Here is a 23,955-nt window from a genome sequence, read left to right on the forward strand (position 1 = left end):
ACACACACACCCTCCTAAAATGTGAAAAATGCAGATATATAACTCTGGTATTAGAAATCACTTCAACTTTATACTTAGGAACTTATAGACCCTTGATTCCCCCGCAAAATATTTTTCCTTGTCCTTATTCTTTAAATTCCCAACCACCAAAAGAAAAAAGGAAAAATATAAAAGGCTTTAAATGCACATGTTTCAAGTCAGTGTCTTGTTAACAAAAATGGTAGCATTTTCTTCACTTTGCATTGTTAAAGATGCAGGCATAGATCAGAGAATGTTAAGACTAGCATGTATTTTAAAAAAAGCAACATAAACAGAGCATATATCTTTCAAAAAAGGCTAAAACACTAACAAATACAAGTCAATGCACATATTTTTAACTAGTGCAATTGTATGTACAATGGAGTAAATGTTATTTTGTGTGCCAGACATTGCAATACTGTTCATTTCCCTTTTATCATGCAAACATGCCAACTTTATCATTAAAAAAACCTTTATTGGGTCACATTCATGTTGCCCTCCTACCCAAATTAAGGGGGAAAAAGTCAATAAAAGAGCTCCTCAAGATTTCATAACTATGAACATAAAGTGTATAGGCTGAATTTTCAGATTTGTATTTAAAAAATTATAATTTAGGTAGATGTCTTCCTCATGGATTACAACACAATGTGAAGTTACACGACTCTGAAATTTGTACCAACTGTACAAAACCAAAAGCCAGAGACCATGAAAAAATTATGTTCTTCATGGCCTGAGAACCTACACATTTTTGAGTAATTTAAAAGGGTAACTATGAGAGCCTGACGTTTTTCTGTATCTCACCTCTTCTGCCTCTCTCTGTAGGATTTGTAAATCAAAGTCAGTAACATCTTAGCAGCAAAGGTCTCGTCTATCTCCCCCTCCTTCCCTCCTAACTACTCAAATTTTCTCTCATCTTCCTGAGCATTTTCCATGAACAGCATTCCAAGTTGGTTTAAAAAAAAAAAGGAAAGAAGAAAAAGAAAGTTTTACAAGGGTTTTGTTGGTTAATTATTTACTGGTGGAATCACTCCACCAGGAGTTTGATTTCATTGGCTAGCAGTTGGTTCCTGTTGAATAGGCCCCCCGGGAGCTGGGTGAGCAGCTCTCGCTCCGTGGTTTCAGGGTCGCTGTCAACAGAACTGGAACTTGCACTCAGGTTGTTGACAGCAGTGTTGGCTGGCGGGCCCAGCTCCGTCTCACTAGTCTCACTGGCCATGGACACCGTGGAGAGCAGGGACATACGCCAGGTGAGCCGGCCAGAGGGCAGAAGGGAGGCGTCATAGTCCGCTATGATACCAGCTACATCTAGATTACAAGCCTTATCAAAGGCTATGAAACCTACATTTGCATTGGCCTCACAGACACAGAAGGAGCCCTTGTCTTTCATCAACAGGTCAGTGCCACACACATTCATTCCCAGGATATTAGACACCTGGGTAGCTAGCTGTTTCCCTTGTTCACTCAATGAGCACATCATCCGTACACCACCTAGTGAGCAGTTGCTTTGCATCCTCCCATCCGTTGAACAGCGTTACATGGTGCCAACTGCGCGGCCTCCCACAACAATGACACATACATCCCTTCCATGAGACTCTTTAACACGCTTCTGAAACAGGTATGGAGCTTCATGGCGAATAAGATGGCTTAGATCAGCCAAATGGTGGGCCAAGAAAACTGCTTTGCCTCTATGACCCCGTGTATTCTTCACCACCATCGGGAACTCCAGTTCTTCAGCTTCATCCATCATTTTAGCAACATTTTCATGACCACCATAAGAGAAAGTATCTGGCAGAGGAACATCATGACCTGCCAACTCTTGAAACGTCCAGAACTTATTACCACAGTTCAGGATGGCTTGAGGTCGGTTCATCAACCTGCATCCCATCTTCTCTAGATGGCACAAAAGAGTGATGTCACTAGCACTTTGCACCCAAGGGGTTGGTACTCTCACTACCACCACCTGAGGGTAGGCAGTAATTAGTTCTCCTTTGATACGAAGACCCAGGTTTCCTTGCTCAGTTGTTAGCACCACCTCATCTATCACCACAGCCCTAAAGTCCAGTTCCTCCTCACAACATTTGGCCTTGAACGCTCGTAAGATCTCTTTTTGAGGATAGTCTTCCCTGATTCGACAGTCTGTCAAAAACCACAACTTGGCGGCCACAGAGCTACACATCTTTTTTTTTTTTTTTTTTTTTTTTGCGGTACGCGGGCCTCTCACTGTTGCGGCCTCTCCCGTTGCGGAGCACAGGCTCCAGACGCGCAGGCTCAGCGGCCATGGCTCACGGGCCCAGCCGCTCCGCGGCATGTGGGATCTTCCCGGACCGGGGCACGAACCCGTGTCCCCTGCATCGGTAGGCGGACTCTCAACCACTGCGCCACCAGGGAAGCCCAGAGCTACACATCTTGATCTGCCCGTTCTTCCTTTTCTGGGATTACTTCCTCCTGAGTGTAGACTCTTTCCAGGAATGTAGGAGCTCTCACAGAGTCTGCAGTTGGTAGTGCAGGCTGCCAGGAAGGGCAGGTGAGAACTCTAGGGCCGAAGCCTCAGTCCTCTGCTGAAAAACCTCCCGGGCATGCGAATTCTTAGTGGCAGCATGCATGTGGGATCTAGTTCCCGACCAGAGATCAAACCTGGGCCCCCTGCATTGGGAGCATGAAGTCTTAACCACTGCGCCACCAGGGAAATCCCTGCCAAAGAATTTTTAAAGAATTATTCATTTCTTACATGGAAAGAATAGATGAATCCATTATGTATATGTGTATGTGTGTATGCATATATGTATATAGATATACACATAAATAAATATATTTCATGAACACAGAAATAAATAAATGTCTGGTAGGACTTGTGAAAATTTCTGAGGTTGAGTCTGGGCTTAACAGAAATAATGCTGTGATTAATAGAGTTGCGGGTATGGGCCCAGGAGATGAAATCTGTGGCCCACATGGCTCACATTTGCCATCTCAAGATCATGTACTTGTCAGTTTTATAAAGCTTATATGTTACATCACATGTATCATTTCTACTAATGCAGGTATGATGAGAACAGAATAGGTGTTCTCAAAAGAGATGGAACTCAAAAAATTGGGGATTGAAGATCACAATGCATCATCCAAAAACACCAGTGTTTCAGGTATAAAAACTAAGCAGAGGAAGAAAGCTACCTATGTTGATTATTTGACACTGTAAAGTATCATATAATAAAAGTCACCTTTCTTTTTTTTAAATTTATTTAATTTATTTATTTTGGGCTGCGTTGGGTTTTCATTGCTGTGCGTGGGCTTTCTCTAGTTGCAGTGAGCGGGGGCTACTCTTCATTGTGGTGCGCAGACGTCTCATGGCGGTGGCTTCTCTTGAGCACGGGCTCTAGGCGCACAGGCTTCAGTAGCTGCAGCACGTGGGCTCAGTAGTTGTGGCTCGTGGGCTCTAGAGAGCAGTCTCAGTAGTTGTGGCACACGGGCTTAGTTGCTCCACAGCATGTGGGATCTTTCTGGACCAGGGCTCGAACCTGTGTTCCCTGCATTGGCAAGTGGATTCTTAACCACTGTGCCACCAGGGAAATCCAAAAGTCACTTTTCTTAGTAGACCAAAACCAGAACTTCCAAGGTGAAGAGTGGAGAGAGAATCTCCTTGATTGATTCAGAGACTCTGTTCCTGAGACGCGCTTTTTTTTTTTTTTTTTTTTTTTTGCGGTACGCGGGCCTCTCACTGATGTAGCCTCTCCTGTTGTGGAGCACAGGCTCCGGACGCGCAGGCTCAGCGGCCATGGCTCACGGGCCCAGCCGCTCCGCGGCATGTGGGATCTTCCCGGACCGGGGCACGAACCCGTTTCCCCTGCATTGGCGGGTGGACTCTCAACCACTGTGCCACCAGGGAAGCCCCTGAGACGCACTTTTGCATCAAGTCTCATTACTTCTTGCTGCCGCCACTCTGCCCTCCATAAGGACTGCTCTCCCCAGCTGGAGCCTAAAGTCCCCCTATGATTCTCCGAGGCACAGCGGACACAAAGCTGATGGTTCAAAAAGACTTTACCAAAGGTCGATGGATTACAAAAGAGAAATAAAAAGATACGTCATAATGTGAGGACTCCTAATCAGATAGAGCTTATCTCCGGAGCTCATAGACCCCATCCTTCCTTACATGGAATTCTGCAGAAATGGAAAGGCCTCTCCTGGGTCCTTTCTACTGATCTCTAGCCTACCCCCAATGAGGGCAGAAATTAGCTTAATATCCACCATTTGGGAGTGCCCTGACACCTAACCCAATGGAAAGCACCTGAGTTCCCCATCCTGCCACAGATCTGGATTCATATGTGATGACATGCATTTCCCTTCGGGCCTGACTCTGAGGGTGATCATGCCAGGGCAGTCCTACCTTAACCTAGTAATGCAGGAGCCACCAAATACACAGGACAAAAGGTAAAGGTTCACAGTAACAAGGCGGGGTCATTTGCAAATTGCAGTTAGTCTAGAAACTAAGTAGGAAACATACCAGGAGCTTTGGTTTATATACAAAATAATTCTCAGGACATAGGTTTAATAAGAAGAAATGGCAGTATTCTGATTTAAGAAGTAGTCTTCTAATTTTTACTTGTACATTCAATTGAGTTTAATTAAATCTTTGTGTTATTTTTCATTGGTCTTTCTTGGATTTCAGATAGAGTAACCACCATCCTGGTTTACCTAGGACTGAGAGGTTCCTAAACTCAGGGCTTTCTGTGCTAAAAGCAACAGTGCTGGTCGAACCAGGACAGCTGTCACTGTGATTACAGCCCCGACTGAGAACCTACTTAAACTATGAACTCTCTTCCAAGGAAGAGGCAAATAACACTTGATGTTTTGTGTAAAGTTACATGAACTACCTGTAACCCACTTGTGAACCCCCAGATGTTCATGGAGCCTGGGTTAAGAAATGCAGACTTATATAAATACATTTTGGATTTTTATGTAAACTTATTTAAATCTTTATTTCCTGAAGTAAAATCATACTTTATGCAAAGGGTCAAATCCATTTACCTTTTTGAGATTTTTATATTATATTATATTATTCATTTATTTATTTTGGCCACGTGGCATGTGGGATCTTAGTTCCCCAGCCAGGGATTGAACCCACGCCCACTACAGTGGAAGTGCAGAGTCCTAACCGCTGGACCACTGGGGAACCCCTAGATTTTATATAATTTAAAATCAAGATTTACTTTGGTGTTTTTCCTTTTCAGTCATATCTAGAGACCGTCTTGAAAAATATCACGAATAGAGGAAGAACAAGAAGATTTACTTGATGCTGAGAAGTGGCTGGAAGGATTCAGAAACTTGAGAGAAGAATTTGAAAAATATGACCCAGAAAAAATAGGTAAGGTACATGTGTTTTAAGAATCATACTAGGCCCACATTTAATTATTTTGTACTTAAGAATAGTTCAGGTTAAAAATAATGCATATTCACTGTGGAAAAATTAGAACCTACGGGAAAGTATGACCAAGAAAATACACATCACCTAATAGTTCCATTACTTGGTGACCATCACCATTATCATATTGGCATATTTCTTTCTTTTTCAAAAAAAAATATAAATTTATTTATTTATTTATTTATTTATTTATTTATTTATTTTTGGCTGTGTTGGGTCTTCGTTGCTGCGCGCGGGCTTTCTCTTGTTGCGGCAAGCAGGGGCTACTCTTCGTTGCAGTGCATAGACTTCTCATTGCGGTGGCTTCTCTTGTTGCGGAGCACGGGCTCTAGGCACGTGGGCTTCAGTAGTTGTGGCACGCGGGCTCAGTAGTTGTGGCACATGGGCTTAGTCGGTCTGCAGCATGTGGGCTCTTCCCGGACCAGGGCTCGAACCCGTGTCCCCAGCATTGGCAGGCGGATTCTTAACCACTGCCGCACCAGGGAAGTCCCCATGTTGGTATATTTCTATCAAGTCCTTTAAAAAGTAAAGAAATAAATAAAACAAAAATTAGGGTCAGCCCCAATTACTTTTATTTGTGAACATAGTTACTATTATATTGTGAACATTTCAACAAACCACTAACTAGAATTTTCACATGAATTTTAAAGTCTGCTCAAGATTTTATCAAATGACCATAAAAAAAACTCCTTTTTTCTACTTTACTCTCAACACTCTACGCTCCAATATTTCACTTCTTGTCACCAAATGTGTGTGGGTTTTTCCCACACCAACCAATTCTCCAATTCTCTGTGGGTGTCACCAACTGGGGGTCCTATGATTTAATTCAATTCTGCTACCTGGAGATAGCATCAGAGCCCTCGAGTTACAGGCTTAGTCTCACAAGAATGCCTTTCCCCACTCCAGACACCAAGTGCAAGTCCAGGTTGTCACCTGTGCTTCAGACAAACTGGTCATGAATCGGAGGTTCCCATGGCCCCTCCTCAGGTTCAAGAATTTGGTAGAATGGCTAACAGACCTCAGGAAAACAGGTTACTTACTAGATTACTACTTTATTATAAAAGGCTACAACTCAGGGATAGGCAGATGGAAGAAATGCAGAAGATAATGTATGGGGGAGGGGTTCGGAGCTTCCATGCCCCTCTGGGTATGCCACCCTCTCAGCACCTCCATGTGTTCATCAACCCACAAGCTCTCCAAACCCTGTGCTTTAGGGATTTTTAGGGAGGCTTCATCACATGGGCATAATGGATTATTAACTCAATCTCCAGCCCCTGCTTCACCAAAGATGGGGTGGGGCAGGGCTGAGCAGCCCAAGCTTCTAATCATGGCTTGGTCTTTCTGGAGAGCAGCCCCCATCTAGGAGCCCAGCAAGAGTTACCTCATTAGAACAGAAGACATTTGTATCACTTAGGACATTCCAAAAATTAGGTTCATCAGGGGCTCTGCGTCAGGAACTGGGGTCAAAGACCATGTATTAGAACAAAAGATGCTCCTAGCACTTTTATCACTTAGGAAATTACAAAGGCTGTGGGACCTCTGGCCAGGAACCAGGGATAAAGACAAAATATGTGTTTCTTATTATATCACATCACAATTCTCCAACTAGTGTTGGGCATGTAAGTTATTACCAGTTATTCACTATTATATTTATTATATTTAATAGTTCAATGAATATGCATCAATTTTTGTATATTTATTTCTTTAGGACAAAAAAATTGTGAATATCTTTAGGAATATTGCCAAAATTGCTCTTTAGAAATTCCAATTCACATTCTTACTAACACTATATACATACACCAGCATTAGCTTCCCTGGCCTACATTGGGTGTATTAGTTATCTATTGCTGTATAACAAGTAACCCTCCCACCCCAATTTGTCAGCTGAAAACAGTAAGCATTTGTTATCTCTGAGTTTCAGTTGGTCAGGAAGCTGGGCTGGGTGTCTCTGGCTCAGAGGCTCTCATGAGACACTGTTCAGCTGTCAGCCAGAGCTGCTGAATGAAGCCTCAACCCGGGGAGGATCCACTTCCAAGTTCAGGCACTGGCCGTTAACCAGACACATTCATTCCTTGTGATGTAGGCCACTCCATGGGGCAGCTCACAACACAGCAGCTGGCCTCCCTCAGAGCAAGCAAGCAAGACAGAGAAAGTACCCAAGAACAAAGGCTCAGTCTTCTTATAACCTCATTTTGGAAGTAATGTCCCATGATGTTGCCATATTCTGTTTGTTACAGCAAGTCACTGAGTCCAGCCCACGTTCAAGGGGAGGGCATTATACAAGGGCATGCACACCAAGATCTGGAGACTATCACAGTATTTTCATTTTGATAAATCTTTGCCAAAACTAACAACTCAATTTTATTTTACTTTGCTTACATTTGATTACCTGTATAGTTGAACACATTTTTTTTCTAAGTTAATATTTTATCTAGTAAACTAATGTTTATTGAGCATTTACAATTAGCCAGACACTGAACTAAGCATTTTATGTACACTTTTTCATGCAGTCTTCCCAAAAATCCAGTAATGTAGGCACTATTATTAATCCCAGGTTACAGATGAGGAAACTGAGACAGATTTTTTTTGTTTGTTATCAAAGATTATGTAACTGGTAAGTAAGGAAGCCCCACAGTCCATGCTCTTAACTAGTCTTGTCTTATATGCTTCTCATGCCTGTGTATGTATTTGTACTTTATACATATGTATATATCCATAAATAATATATACAACTTTATTTTTAAATTATACATACATATCATACTGTATAAGTATTTTTGAATTTTTTTTGCTGAACATTGTTTTTGAGATTTATCCAAGTGGATACATGCAGATACATTAGTTCAGTCATTTTGGCTACTGTGTAGTATTCTGTGGTGTGAAGGAATCATTTATTTATTTAGCTCATTTCCTATTTCTTTAAGACATATTCACATGGGTATTATGTGTTTGTTTGTTTGTTTGTTTGTTGGGTTTTTTTTGCGGTATGCGGGCCTCTCACTGTTGTGGCCTCTACCGTTGCGGAGCACGGGCTCCGGACGTGCAGGCTCAGCGGCCATGGCTCACGGGCCCAGCTCCGCGGCATGTGGGATCTTCCCAGAACGGGGCATGAACCCGTGTCCCCTGCATCGGCAGGCGGACTCGCAACCACTGCGCCACCAGGGAAGCCCCACATGGGTATTATTTATTAGAGGTTTTAAAGATAATGGTTTATCTTATAGGTTATTTGCAGTGTTTTGATTTCTACTTATTTGTATCAATGTTCTCATAAGGGAAGGTTAGTTTCAATTTCTTCACATTAGAGGTAATGATACACTGAACAGCTTTCTATACATTTTCTTGAGCACATTTTCAAGACTTTCTCCAGGGTAGACACCTCAAATGGAATCATTGTCCAAAATCGTTGTGCAATTTAGTCAACGGCAATGTATAAAATTTTCTGCTTTGCCTATATCCTTGCTGTGTTAGTTCGCTAGGGCTGACATAATAAAATACCACAGTCTGAGTAGCTTAAACAACAGATATTTATTTTCTCATAATTCTGGAGGCTGGAAGTCAAAGATCAAAGTGTCTTCAGGGTTGGTTTCTTCTGTGGCCTCTCTCTTTGGCTTGCAGATAGCTGTCTTCTCCCTGTGATGTCATTTGGTCTTCCCTCTGTGAGAGTCTGTGTCCTACTTTCTTCTTATAAAGACACCAGTCATATTGGATTAGGGCCCAACCTAACAACCTCATTTTACCTAAATTACCTCTTTAAAGATGCTCTCTCCAAATAGACACATTCTGAGGTACTGAGGGCTAGAACATCAACAGCATCATATGAATTTTGGAAGGACAAAATTCAGTCTCTAACACTTGCAGTACTTGGGTCTATCAATCTCAACAGTTTCTAAAATCAATTTAATGGTTGTAAATGGTATTGTCATTTAACCTGTATTGACATATTTATTTTCCATACTAGACAGTAGTTCTCGAAGCTAGGGCCTTTGTCTTACTGATCTTTGTGACCCCACTGGGCAACACATAATTGGCATTTAGTAAATAATTACCATTTGAATTACATTTTTGAATCAACTTGAAGACAAAGAAGCTAGTAGGCTCTGCAGGCTTAGCCTGGTTAGAATTCTTATTTTCTTCTAAGTTGTTTTTATTAATTTCTTAAAATTCTATTAAATTCTTTTAAGTTTTTTTTTTAATTTCAATATTCATAAGGTACATAGTTGTCATTCATGTAAATAATTCCCCATTCTGATTATCCAGTTTGCATCTTATCAAGGAGTTCTGCTTTCTTCTTCTTTTACTGTGAGTCTCTGAAAAGCATTTCCCTGATTTTTAGAAATCTCAAGAAGTCTAGGCAAGGTGGGGACACAGTAAACAAAACGCAAAGTCAACCTAATTTGCTTTGGTTTTTAGTTCTGCCAAAGGTATGAATCAGTTGAGTTAAATGAAGATTGAGAATGAACCTAGAGATTAAGTTATCAATTGGAAAAGATACTTGATCTAAGTGTTGAGCATTTGTTTGTGTATATTCTTTCATCATTTTATGAATGACATAATTTTATAAAATTTTAAATTAAGTTAGTCTTAAATATACAGGTTCTAATTAGAAAGAAATAACCTTTCACTAAAAAATTTTGCAGCTGCCTTCCTATTTCTGGATGTTTTAGCAGGGGATGAGCTCTCCCTCTCTGGACTGTTATAGCACCTTATGTGTAGTTGTTATCTTGTATAAATGACTATCAACATGGAGTTTTAATTCTCCAGTTGTAATATAAACCCCAAGAAGATAGTCACTGTGACTTTACAGCCCTATTGTGTCTTATATGTACACAGTAGATACTCTAAAAAAATATGCTAAATGCAGTCCCCAAATTGTCCCCCACCATCCTCCCCATGACTCTTAACAGGAAGAAAAAATTTAAAAACCCAGACCTGGGCTTCCCTGGTGGCGCAGTGGTTGAGAGTCCGCCTGCCGATGCAGGGGACACGGGTTCGTGCCCCTATCCCGGAAGATCCCACATGCCGCGCAGCGGCTGGGCCCGCGAGCCATGGCCGCGGAGCCTGTGTGTCCGGAGCCTGTGCTCTGCAACGGGAGAGGCCACAGCAGTGAGAGGCCCGCGTACAGCAAAAAAAAAAAACAAAAAACCCAGACCTATGATTTATGTGGCAAGTCTGTAAGTAGCAGTGTGTGGTTCTCTCTCTCTCTCTCTCTCTCTCTCTCATTCTCTCGGAGGTTGGAAAGAAAGATTTCAGTCCTGAAAATGTTTGACTTACATCTGCAGGAGGAGTATTCCGACAATTTCCTGTAGAGATACAACCTTGTAAATAGTCCCAATGGCATTAATTATTTGGATCTTCTGAGAAATGTGCAGGATCACAATGATGAAGGAAGGGATCACACACAAAATCCTCCCTAAACCCATCCACATGCTCCATATTGTTATTTCCTTTCTTCTAATCCACTAAGTCCTACCAGACTTTTTTTTTTTTTTGCGGTACTCGGGCCTCTCACTGTTGTGGCCTCTCCCGTTGTGGAGCACAGGCTCGGACGCGCAGGCTCAGCGGCCATGGCTCACGGGCCCAGCCGCTCCGCGGCATGTGGGATCTTCCTGGACCGGGGCACGAACCCGTGTTGAGAGTCGGCAGGCGGACTCTCAACCACTGTGCCACCAGGGAAGCCCCCTACCAGACTATCGATAAACTTTCAAGGAGACTCAGCTCCTTAGGTTCCTCACCTTTGTGGTGCTATTTCTTCCCGGAGACCTTGAACTGTGGACAAGAGGCAGTCTGGTCCATAGATAGTCCACGAGAAGTTGGCCTTTAGGAACAAAGGTGTTAACATGAAACTACTCTGCGTTGTTGCTAAAATTATTAGTATTATTATAACAATGACTTTCATGGAAGAATCAGTCTGCCTTCGCTAGCTGAGGAGGTTACCACAGTGCATGGGAGGATACAGAAGTGCTAATCTGGTCTGACTCACTCCGTAATTTTCCCAACGCCACACTTTATTTTTAGCTTTGGTCTTCTGCAGCACTTGACCTTTTGCCTGGATAGAGCAATGTTCTGTGGAGCTCAAACCCATAACCCTCCCTGTCCCGTGCAATGTAGGGCATGTATGTGTTAGACATGCCTTCTTTGGAAGATCTGCAATCCAGAATGGTCTTTTAGGACAAAGCAAAATGGTTTATATTCACACACACACAGAGATACTCATGCACGCACACCTCTTTGGTAACATTGCCTTACATGTCTAGGGACTTCCCTGGTGGTCCAGTGGTTAAGACTGTGTGCTTCCACTGCAAGGGGCACGGGTTTGATCCCTGGTTGGGGAACTAAGATCCTACATGCCGTGAGGTGCAGGGGTGGGGGGCAAAAAAACAAAACAAAACAAAACCATTGCCTTGCGTGTCTGGTAAGACAATGTTTTTTCTTTTACATCTCTTCTGCCATCTGCTGCAAGAGATTAGTATAATCTTAACATTCATGAAAATATTTTTAAAATGTGGATAAGGCTCTTATACAAAAATATTCATCCCACTTGTTTTGTTTTATTTTATTTTATTTTTTAACATCTTTATTGGAGTATAATTGCTTTACAGTGTTGTGTTAGTTTCTGCTGTATAACAAAGTGAATCAGCTCTACGTATACATATATCCCCATATCTCCTCCCTCTTACATCTCCCTCCCACCCTCCCCATCCCACCCTCTAGGTGGTCACAAAGCACGGAGCTGATCTCCCTGTGCTATGTGGCTGCTTCCCACTTGTTTTAGAATAACAAAAACTTAGAAGCTTTTCCCTTCAAAAAATAGAAGAGTAGTTAAATAAATCATGGAATATCCATACAACGAGCTACCATGCAGCCTTTAAAAATTATTTCCTGGGCTTCCCTGGTGGCTCAGTGGTTAAGAATCCACCTGCCAATTCTGGGGGCACGGGTTCGAGCCCTGGTCTGGGAAGATCCCACATGACGCAGAGCAACTAAACCCGTGTGCCACAACTACTGAAGCCCACACACCTAGAGCCCGTGCTCCGCAACAAGAGAAGCCAGCACAATGAGAAGCGTACGCACCGCAAGAAAGAGTAGCCCCCCACTCGTCGCAACTAGAGAAAGCCCGCGCACAGCAGCGAAGACCCAACACAGCCAAAAATAAATAAATTAAATAAATAAATTTTAAAAAATGATTTCCCTGGGAAAGCTCCTTCTCCGTTCTTCCACTGCCTTCTGTATGCCCCCTTACGGTAGAACGTATTGCTTTTTAGTGTAATTGCTGATTTCCTTACCCATGAGAGCTGGTTCTATGTCTGTCATGTCCACTATTTTGTACCAGAGTGTAGGCACTCATTAAGTGGTGAAAAACAGACCGTGACCATATCTGGCAGATAAGTATCACGTGGTTAATAGAAGTTTCCTCTGAGTGATTGAATATTGGATGGTTTAACATTTCCTCTTCTTATACTGAAACAAAAATTTTTATTGAGATAAAAACATAGTATTGATTTTACCATCTCAACCATTTTTTTTTTTTTTTTTTCTTTTTGCGGTATGCGGGCCTCTCACTGTTGTGGCCTCTCCCGTTGCGGAGCACAGGCTCCGGACGCGCAGGCCCAGCGGCCATGGCTCACGGGCCCAGCCGCTCCGCGGCATATGGGATCTTCCCGGACCGGGGCATGAACCCGTATCCCCTGCATCAGCAGGCGGACTCTCAACCACTGCGCCACCAGGGAGGCCCTCAACCATTTTTAAGTGTACGTTTCAGTAGTGTTAATTATATTCACACTGTTGTGCAACAGATCTCTAGAACTTTCTCATCTCGCAAAACGGAAACTCCATACCCACTGGACACTGATTCCTCCTCCCCTCATCCACCAGCACTTTTTTTTTTTTTTTTTTGGGGTACGCGGGCCTCTCACTGTTGTGGCCTCTCCCGCCGTGGAGCACAGGCTCTGGACGCGCAGGCCCAGCGGCCATGGTTCACGGGCCCAGCCGCTCCGCGACATGTGGGATCCTCCCAGACTGGGGCACGAAACCGTGTCCCCTGCATCGGCAGGCGGACTCTCAACCACTGCGCCACCAGGGAAGCCCGCACCAGAACTTTTCTACTTTCTGTTTCTATGATTTTGGCTGCTTTAGATGCTTCATATGAGAGGAATCATATGGTATTTGTCCTTTTGCGATTGTCTTATTTTGCTTAGCATAATGTCCTCGAGGTTTATCCATGGTAAATCAAATTTTTTTTTTTTTTTTTTTTGCAGTACGCGGGCCTCTCACTGTTGTGGCCTCTCCCGCTGCGGCGGAGCACAGGCTCCAGATGCGCAGGCCCAGCTGCCATGGCTCTCGGGCCCAGCCGCTCCGCGGCATGTGGGATCTTCCTGGACCGGGGCACAAACCCGTGTCCCCTGCATCGGCAGGCGGACTCTCAACCACTGCGCCACCAGGGAAGCCCCAAATTTTTGATATAAATTCTATTACCTCTTTAACCAGAAAAGAAGTTTTGCATAGAATCATAGAAGCTAGAATAACTCTAGAACTTATCTAGACCAATTTCCCCCACCCCTAACTTTACTTTTTCTAGACAAGAGACCCAGAAATAGAAAAGTAACTCGTTCAACGTTAAACGTTAAATAATGGCAAAAGTGAGCCCAACAAATATAAAAATAAGTAACAGAGGTAAATATTTAGTCCTTTCACACAATTTACAGCCCTTTTAATGCTTTTATTTTCTACTCTGTATTTAGCTGTTTAAAAACAATTGTGTCTTCTAATATTCCATTTCATCTTTGAAACAAAATCATCTGACCAGGTTATTTCTTTGTTCAGAAAGTACCCAGCACTTTAATTAGGGATTGTGCTTCTTCAGTTTTTTTTGTAAAACGCATTCCACGCATGGTCAAGACTTTCCATTCTGGGCATGGGACTCCTGTTGGCAGGATGAAGGGATTTTTTTAGGTTAATGGGGGAATTTGATTCCTGAGCCACACAAATCTAACAGGGTGGAGTCACCAGCAGAGTACCAGAGATATTTTAGTTCAGCTGCTTGCTATTATGTAGCATTCTCCCCTCCTCGTCTGAAAGAGAAAAATGTCCGCAGTTATAACTTATCAAATAATTGCCAAAGAAGAGCCTCCTGTTCTTAGTGCCCAAATTAATTAATTAGTTCAAGGAACATGTATTATGAGTTTACCATGTGCCCTATTGTCATTTAGAGACACTTTAATACACATATTTCCTGAGATGATAAAAAAAAAAAAAGATCAGTGATTTTTAGAGCTAAGGGTTAAGCGCTGTTCGCAATCACATAGTCAATGTTTTGACTTTTTATTTATGGGAAACTGAAGCCCAGAGAGGGACTCAGAGTCAAACAGCTAGTTAGTAACGTTCTAGAACTGAGAGGGCTGCTTCTGCCTTCCTGGCAGTGCTCTGGGCAGTGCTCCCAAGAACAGCACATCCATCAGGGAGGATGTCACACAGTCCCGGATCGTATGTGGGCTTTGTTTGAAGAGGGACACGGAGAATCTCACTCAGCTTGCCTTTTTATTAACAGTCGGTTCTTTTTTTTTTCCCCCTAATTTACTTGTCAGCATGATTTTCAGTGTTAATACCTGCCCTGGTTTTGAATCGTGAGGAGAAAACTCTGGAGATTTCCAGCCCGAAGTGATGTCAAGCTTGACAGTGTGTTCCAACCCTGAGGGATTATTTTTTCTGCTCTCCAATAGAGAGAACCAGGAAGGGAAATTCCAAGCCTCACCTGAGACTGGGCCCTGTGATATATTATGCATGTCCTTTGGCTGATGTCAGAGGATGACTGAAATCTGCTCTGAGAGGAGCCTTTGGCTTGGTGCTTTCGGTTTTGTTTTTGACTGGAAGGCAGGAGTTCTTCTCTAAGTGTGAGGTTACAGTACATTCTGGCAATCTTTCTAACAGAAACACAACATTTTACCTGTTAGGATTTGAGGGAGAGGAGCCTCTCCAATGTTTTACTGTGATTCTCCCACAGCATCCTCTAAAGCACGGTGAAAATGCCTTCAGGAATTTTTTTGGTAAAGACTGCTTCACACTTTGTACTACTTTACGAGTTTGTGAGTGTATGTTACTGATATAAAACTTAGTGGATATATGTACAAATAAACAATCATAATTCTCAGAAATGTAGGAAAAAATTATGTCATTATGATACCTTGTTCTGTAGAGTTCCAAAAGTCGAAATAATATTCTTTGGACAAAAAGTACCCCAAACTGGGCTTCCCTGGTGACACAGTGGTTAAGAATCCGCCTGCCAGTGCAGGGGAACATGGGGTTCGAGCCCTGGTCTGGGAAGATCCCACATGCCACAGAGCAACTAAGCCCGTACGCCACAACTACTGAGCCTGAGAGCCACAGCTACTGAGCCCGCGAGCCACAACTACTGGAGCCCGCGTGCCTAGAGCCTGTGCTCTGCAAGAAGAGAAGCCACCACAGTGAGAAGCCTGCGCACTGCAATGAAGAGTAGCCCCCGCTCGCTGCAACTAGAGAAAGCCTGCTCACCGCAACGAAGACCCAAAGCAGCCAAAAATAAATAAATTAAAAAGAAAAAAATCCCTGCTCCACCTTCTGCTTTTCCTGTCTGGGCATCTGTCCAAGTCATGTAACTAGAAAGCATCCTAGACTCTCCATTCTTCCTCATCTCACATTTAAAGTCACCAAGGATAGAGTCTGCTTCCTGATCGTCTCCCTCATCTCTGCCTTCACTCAGACGCCATGTTGTCACTGTGTCATCTTGCCTCGATGGCAGCAGTAGCCTCCTAGCTGGCCTTCCTGCCTCAGCCTGGAGGCCTCCACACTGCTGGATGTATGATGCTTCTAAACTGCAAGTGTAATCGTGTTGCTTCCCTGTTCAAAATCAATCACTCCCCACTGATTTAAGAACAAATTAAAGGGCTTCCCTGGTGGCGCAGTGGTTGAGAGTCTGCCTGCCGATGCAGGGGACACGGGTTCGTGCCCCGGTCCTGGAGGATCCCACATGCTGCGGAGCGGCTGGGCCCGTGAGCCATGGCCACTGAGCCTGCGGGTCCGGAGCCTGTGCTCCGCAATGGGAGAGGCCACAACAGTGAGAGGCCCACGTACCGCAAAAAAAAGAATAATAATAATTTAAAAAAAGAACAGGGCTTCCCTGGTGGCGCAGTGGTTGAGAATCTGCCTGCTAATGCAGGGGACACGGGTTCAAGCCCTGGTCTGGGAGGATCCCACATGCCGTGGAGCAGCTAGGCCCGTGAGCCACAACTGCTGAGCCTGCACGTCCGGAGCCTGTGCTCCACAACAAGAGAGGCCGCGACAGTGAGAGGCCCGCGTACCGCGATGAGGAGTGGCCCCTGCTTGCCACAACTAGAGAAAGCCCTTGCACAGAAACGAAGACCCAACACAGCCAAAAATAAATAAATTAATTAATTAATTAAAAAAAAAAAACTGAACCCTATCTGTAAGGATAGAAATATCAAAGGCAAATCTTAAAAAATAAATAAATAAATAAATAAAATTAAAAAAGAACAAATTAAAACCCTTTTGGTTTAGCATGCCAGGTCTTGCATTATCTGGATATACGTTCCTCGCTAGCCTCATCTCCTTTCACTCCCACATCCACCCTCCCTCTCAGCCACTCTAGACCAGATGTAAGTTCTGAAAGGTAGTGTATGATTTCTTACCTTCACTTCTCTCCATGTGCTGTTCTTGAACTACTCTCCCATCCCTCCCCTTTTTTCTAGTTAGCTCATTCTCATCCCTTAAATTCAGTTTAAGTGTCACCTCCTCCAGGAAGACTTCTTGGATCCTTCCATCTGATTTAGACACCCTGCTCCATGTTCCTGTAACTCTCTCATGAAACTCATTACATACTCTATTATAATTGTGTCTAAATTGCAAACTCCTTAAAGACTGAATTCATTTTTGGCTTGGTCTATTTATATTGGATTTACAAATTTTACTTTAATTTTTCCAATTAATTGAGCATATTTATCTAGAGCACAGGGTGATTATGCCCCCAATTTTACTTGCCTTCTATAGCTCCAGGGGCCTGGAGACAGGAGCAGGATCCGTCTTCCACTTCTCAGAGCCAGGAGGTACACTCACTGGCCCCTTCTCTAGCTGTCACACCATGCCATCTCCTCCCTTCTCTTGTAAGTCCCATGGCCAAGCCGCAGCCTCACCAGGAAATGAGATGTCAGGATCCCCCTGCTCCTGGGCCTCCACAGCTCTACATGCTATTTCCTTGACCACCCATGCACAAAACTGCCCCCTCTCCTTGGGCAGGTGAGATGAGGTGATGGGGCTAGCCTCTCTTCATGGACACTGTGCTTTCTCCTTAACCCAAGTCCTCTGCCATATTGATGGGGCTGGATTGAGGGGATGGGAAGGGTGTTGATGCCAGTTCTGTTGACTGGCCCCTTTGGGATGATGACTGGCCCCAAGACATGGCGCTTCTCTGAGCTTAGAAGGTGGAAGACTCAGCACCTTTTCCCCCCTCAGTCAATTCCAGAAATGGCTGTGATAGCTGAGTGCTTACTGTGTGCCAAGAACACTTTTGAGTGCTTTACATTGAATCCTTAAGCAACCCTATGATGACTATATTAATATTATTCTCCATGGACATATGAGGAAATTGAGGCAAGAGAGGTTAAGTAACTCGCCCAGAGTTATCCGCTAGTAAGTGGCAGCCCAGATCAAACCAAAGGAGAGTGGTGTCCAGGTCCATCGGTGCAGCCACCTGGCCCACTGCCTCTCCCCACACGGCCTGTGCAGTTAGACGTTCTCACTCCCGCTAGTGACCGTTCACCTTTGTGCGTGGCAGGCAGGAGTCTTTCCCTGTGCCCTGGTGACTCGACGAGTGTTTGTGCTACCCTCCTTCACCACTGTTTAGTTTTACTTGCTAGATGTGGTTTTCAAGTTACATAATTTCTAGGCTGATCTACTACGGCTTTTTTTTTTTTTAACATCTTTATGGGAGTATAATTGCTTTACAATGGTGTGTTAGTTTCTGCTTTATAACAAAGTGAATCAGTTATACATATACATATGTTCCCATATCTCTTCCCTCTTGCGTCTCCCTCCCTCCCACCCTCCCTATCCCACCCCTCTAGGTGGTCACTAAGCACCGAGCTGATCTCCCTATGCTATGCGGCTGCTTCCCACTAGCTATTTTACGTTTGGTAGTGTATATATGTCCATGTCACTCTCTCGCTTTGTCCCAGCTTACCCTTCCCCCTCCCCGTGTCCTCAAGTCCATTCTCTAGTAGGTCTGTGTCTTTATTCCCGTCTTACCCCTAGCTTTTAAAACAATGTTTCTATGAAAAAGAATGATTAGTTATCTATCTTCTATTTATTTACCATTTTCATACCATTTACTTTTTTTTTTTTTTTTTTTTTGGCCGTACCGCATGGCACATGGGATCTTAGTTCCCCGACCTGGGATCAAACCTGTGCCCCCTGCAGTCAAGTGTGGAGTCTTAACCACTGGACTGCCAAGGAAGTGCCATACCATTTACTTTCACTGGTTTTTACTAAGTACTCTTTTGTTTTTTAATTGAAAAAGTAATATATACACAGAAAGATATTCAGACTGCACAAAGTGTTCAGAGGAAAGTCAGCCTCCTCCTCCAGACTCCCAGCCTCCCCGTCCCCTCCCCCAAGGCCAACTCCTGTCACTTTCCTAGGTCTTTTTTATGAAATATTGTGTGTAGCAAGGTCATACATTTAGCTCACGTTACAATGTAGATGTGTTGATAAGATGTGTGCTCTGTATTTTTGCCTGTAAAGAATCTGGCGTTCCTTCTGCTCCCGCCCTGGCTCCACCATTCCACCACCCCTACTCATGGGCTAACGGCAGAAAAACTAACCCAGTGTCCAGTTTCGTTTAAACCCTAGTCTACCTGGTAATTTAAGCTGCTCCTTTAGGAGAGGTGTTCAGCCTTACTTGGATGAAAAATGTCAGTCTCTCAATAGCCTGTCCTTCACCCTGCACCTTTCAGGAAGGCGGCGGGGGGACAGGGGGAGCGGGCAGCTTATGTGACCTTCAGCCAATATTCTCAAGTCCACTTGGTGTGTGTCCGCTGACCTCTGGCTCCCGCCTCTGGGCCATGAGCTTTATCCCTCTGGTCAGGGCTACCCTGCAGACCTTTGAGGATGGTCAGTGACCTGCTGTTGGCGCACCACTCCTGGTGGCTGCCCCGGGCTGAGTGCAGCCTGGCTTCTGATGGCCCTGTGGCCCTCCTGGGTTGGGCTGACATGCCCCCTTCTGCAGCCTTCCCCACAGCAGTTTGCTCTTGCCTGGCAGCTGCCTCGGCTCAGCTGCCCAGCCAGGTTCTCAGTTACTTCTGGGGCTTGTCAGCACGTGAGACCCAAGGGCAGCTCAGCAAAGCTAACCCTGGGGTTAGACCTTCCACCTGAACACAAGCACGATGGTGTTTGTCCTGCTGTGGCCGCACCAGGTTGGAATGGGACACCCCGTGAGGTGGCGCCTCGCAGAGTCAGACAGAGGATTGTGGAGCGGGTGCAGCTTCCCCCCCTGCCCTCACTGTCACCCGTGCTTGTCTAACCTCCTCCCGCACCAGAGGTCATTTATTAAAAGACAAACACATGGTCTGATTGTCCCTGACAGAGGTGCTAACTACTTCACCATGTGGGGTACCCAGTGAACATGGGTCTTCTGACCTTGGATGCTGATATACTCAAGGGACAGATAAGGGAGTTTGAACATTCTTTTCTCGGTAAATTTCTGTTTTTATATATCAGTAATGGCACATTACCTCTGTCAGTCTTTAGCCATTCCTCTGTAATGTAGAAGTTAGAATGGTTTTGGCTACAAGTGACAATATCCAACTAAATGTGGCTTAAGCAATGAAGACATCAACTAAATGTGGCTTAAACAGTGAAGGCATTTAATTATCTTACAAAACAAAAACTCTGAGGGTTAAGGGCTTCCAGAGTTGGTTTGTCAAGTCCACAAAGAGCACTTTGTGCTCTGCCATCCTCAGCATGCTGATGTCTCATCTTCAGGTTTATCACCTCAAGGTCACAGGATGGCTGCAGCTGCTCTGGACATCACTTCAGACAGCCTCATTCAAAGGCAAGAGAAAGGGGGCTTTCATAGTGGGGAAACATCTCCCCATGTCTCTCTACTTTTTGTCATGGTGAAAAATCTTTCCAGAAGCAGTTCCAACAGATTTCTCTGTATTTCATATTATCCATAACCATGTCACATGGATACCCACAGCTGAAAGGAAGACTGGGGAAGAAAATGTCAGGCACTTCCACAGGATCTATTGTGGGACTGTCTGTCCCCGTGGAAGAAGGGGAAGATAAAGTGTAATTGGCTAAGTCACAATAGCATCTACCACAGGAAGCAGATCCCAGTCTTTTTCCTGGGCAGGTAGACACCTTAAATGTCCTAAGCCTGTACTCAGAAAGACAAAGAGAAGAGTCCACTAATAATTTTAAAATATTATTCCCTTTATATGGCTACACATACACAAATGAATATGTGCCAGTACATTTTTTTTGCGCTTTGTTTTCACTCAGCAATGCCAGCATTATCATGTACTCACTTCCACATGTACTCCAGTCCTTTTCTACTATTGCTAAGGTGTCTAGTCACATGTAGTATGGCCATCTTAATTACAGTAACTTTATGTTTTACTATTTGGTAGGGCTGGTCATCTTCACTACTCTTCCTTAAAACTTGCTCAGTTATTTTTGCAGGTGTATTTTTGTAATGTTAGCCCCGTTTAGTGCTGAGCTATACCTTCAAAGCTTGTTTATATTCACACACACACTATATAACACTATATACATATATATTAGTATATTATTTGATTAACATAATATGTTTAAATAAATTGGGCTTTTTATTTTAAGGATCATCCATAATGCAAGCCAAAATCCAAAACAAATAAACCAAAAATCCCCCACCAACTTCTAGAAGAGAGTTCTTGTTTTCATTATGAAATCCAAACAATGGAAAAATTAACCAAGGTAAAGCAAGGAACCAAAAAAAAAATGCAGGTAGCAAGAATTTACATATATACTTTTTTCTTTTTTTTTTTTTTCTTTTTTTTTTCTTTTTTATTTTTTTTACAATGTTTCCTCTGACAGGTTACAAGACAAACACCCAGTTTGCTTGAGTTTTAAAAGGGTATTTCCGGGCTTCCCTGGTGGCGCAGTGGTTGAGAGTCCGCCTGCCGATGCAGGGGACACGGGTTCGTGCCCCTATCCCGGAAGATCCCACATGCCGCGGAGCGGCTGGGCCCGCGAGCCATGGCCGCGGAGCCTGTGTGTCCGGAGCCTGTGCTCCGCAACGGGAGAGGCCACAGCAGTGAGAGGCCCGCGTACAGCAAAAAAAAAAAAAAAAAAAAAAAAAAAAAAGGGTATTTCCTTTGCCCCACTTGAATGACCAATAAAGACATAAGTCCAACTGGCAAAGTGAAAGGGGGGTACTTTTTTCAATAAAGGATGGAATCTTTGGTAATTTCAATTTTCTACAGTGCACAGAAATGGATCAAAACTTTTTTTTCTGTTTCTCCACAATAAAATGACAGAGAAATCTGCTTTTACTCAAATTCACAGAATAAAACTGTATTAACTATCATTTTAAGCATTTCTGAAATTAGTTGATCTTAGGTGAGAGATTTTAGATATTTTCCTACCCTGTAAAAAACTACCAATGATACTTCCCTGGATTTGCAGTGATAATACTCAGAATCAATCATTTTGCTTCCTTCTCTGTATCCATACATTTTGTAATCAAGGAATTCATCTCCCTGATTCTGTATATTATGAATCAGTTCATCATCACGCCTGGTCTGAGGAGAGGTTTTTATTCCTGTCTAGTGACCGTGAAAATTTCTAAGCCACCAGGTGGCAGAGTATCCTTGGCTTAGATTAAGCAGTATTGAAGTTTTCCACTGATCGCCAAATGTCGTTTATAGCTAACGTGAGTGGCCTACAAACCTTTCGCTCATGTATGCCTAAGATATTTTTAAAATCATATACACCCTCCACAAACTTTTAAGTTTATGTATAAAAGTATTCAACAAAAGTTTAAATAACTAAAGAGAGGTAACTTCTGGCAAACTGTAAATACTGAAATTTAAAAATAAAATTTATGTCATTCCTTTAAATAAATCTAATTGAATACAAAATATTGTAGGGGTTTGATAGCCATCATCTATTTTTTAAAAATTCCAAAATGAGCTTGTCTTTTACAGTTGGATGCTTAATATCACTCCTTTTCCTCCTTGGCATTTTATTTTTCACTGTATTTCCTTCACAGAATTTTATACTAATAGAAAGTGTTTTATGCTTAAAAGATTTGACCACCCTATTTTTCTTCTCTGCAACAAGAAGAGAACAACACTTATGTGTATAAACAAAATAAATTGTTTTATATTTCCTGTGACCATAAAGTAATGTGTGAAATTCTTATATTTCTAAATATATATATATATTTCTTATATATATATATATATATATATATATATATATATATATATATATATATATATTTCTAAATTTGTCCAGGATACATTTATTCTTTCATTAATTTGAAAAATTCTGAAAAACATAAAAACACAAAAATGACCCTTAATCATACCATTTAGATATTTTTAGAGAACAGTAAATGGCAACCCCTGTTATCTTCTCTCTCCCTACTTTGTCTAGATTCCTTCTGTTAATTAGTTGATGCTCATTCATTCATATTTCTTCTAAATTTACAAAGATCTACTTATACCTTTAAAATTTGAAGTACAAAATAGTGAGGTGCTTCCAAAATTGCCTTTTTAAGAGATTCTCTCTTTCCCAGCATTAAAAGCACAGTGTTCCATGTGGGTATGTGCGTGTATACTTGATTACATGCACAGATGAGCAAACACATACACACACATGCATACGTAGTAGATGAGAGAAAACGACCACTTTAAAAAAATCACCTTTATGATATTGCTAAAGTTTAGAGCTAACTCTTTGGGAGTTTTGGAAACTGCAGAATTAACAGGAATACAGTTCTCCATAAGACCACTCTCACTTCCGACACTAATTGCACGTGCGGAGTCGGAGCGTTCCCCAAACTACCTTCAGGCTCGATAATTTGCTATCAGGACTCAAAAAAAAAAAAAAACAAACTGAAAGCTCTTAAACTCACAGTTATAGCTTATTTTGGGGAAAAGATACAGATTAAAATCAGCCATGGGAAGAAGAGCACAGGGCAGAGTCCGGGAAAAGTACTAAATACAGAGTTCCCATGGTCCTCTCTCCGTGGAGTCTTTTTTTTTTTTTTTTTTTTTGTGGTATGCAGGCCTCTCACTGCTATGGCCTCTCCCGTTGCGGAGCACAGGTTCCGGACGCGCAAGCTCAGCGGCCATGGCTCACGGGCCCAGCCGCTCCGCGGAATGTGGGATCCTCCCACACCAGGGCATGAACCCGTGTCCCCTGCATTGGCAGGCGGACTCTCAACCACTGCACCACCAGGGAAGCCGTCTGCGCGGAGTCTTGTATGCATT

The 23,955-nt window shown here is 43.1% G+C and overlaps 1 pseudogene across 1 annotated transcript; it reads right to left on the bottom strand.

Moving 5' to 3' along the window:
- Positions 1 to 1,042: 1,042 nt before the first annotated feature.
- On the bottom strand, positions 1,043 to 2,194 carry LOC308608158 (beta-citrylglutamate synthase B-like; annotated as a pseudogene). The gene has a single exon. The product of its transcript is annotated as a beta-citrylglutamate synthase B-like (transcript).
- Between the last annotated feature and the right edge of the window lie 21,761 nt (positions 2,195 to 23,955).

The sequence above is a fragment of the Mesoplodon bidens genome (genome assembly GCF_964165515.1).
Source record: "Mesoplodon bidens genome assembly, chromosome: 20".
NCBI lineage: Eukaryota > Metazoa > Chordata > Mammalia > Artiodactyla > Ziphiidae > Mesoplodon > Mesoplodon bidens.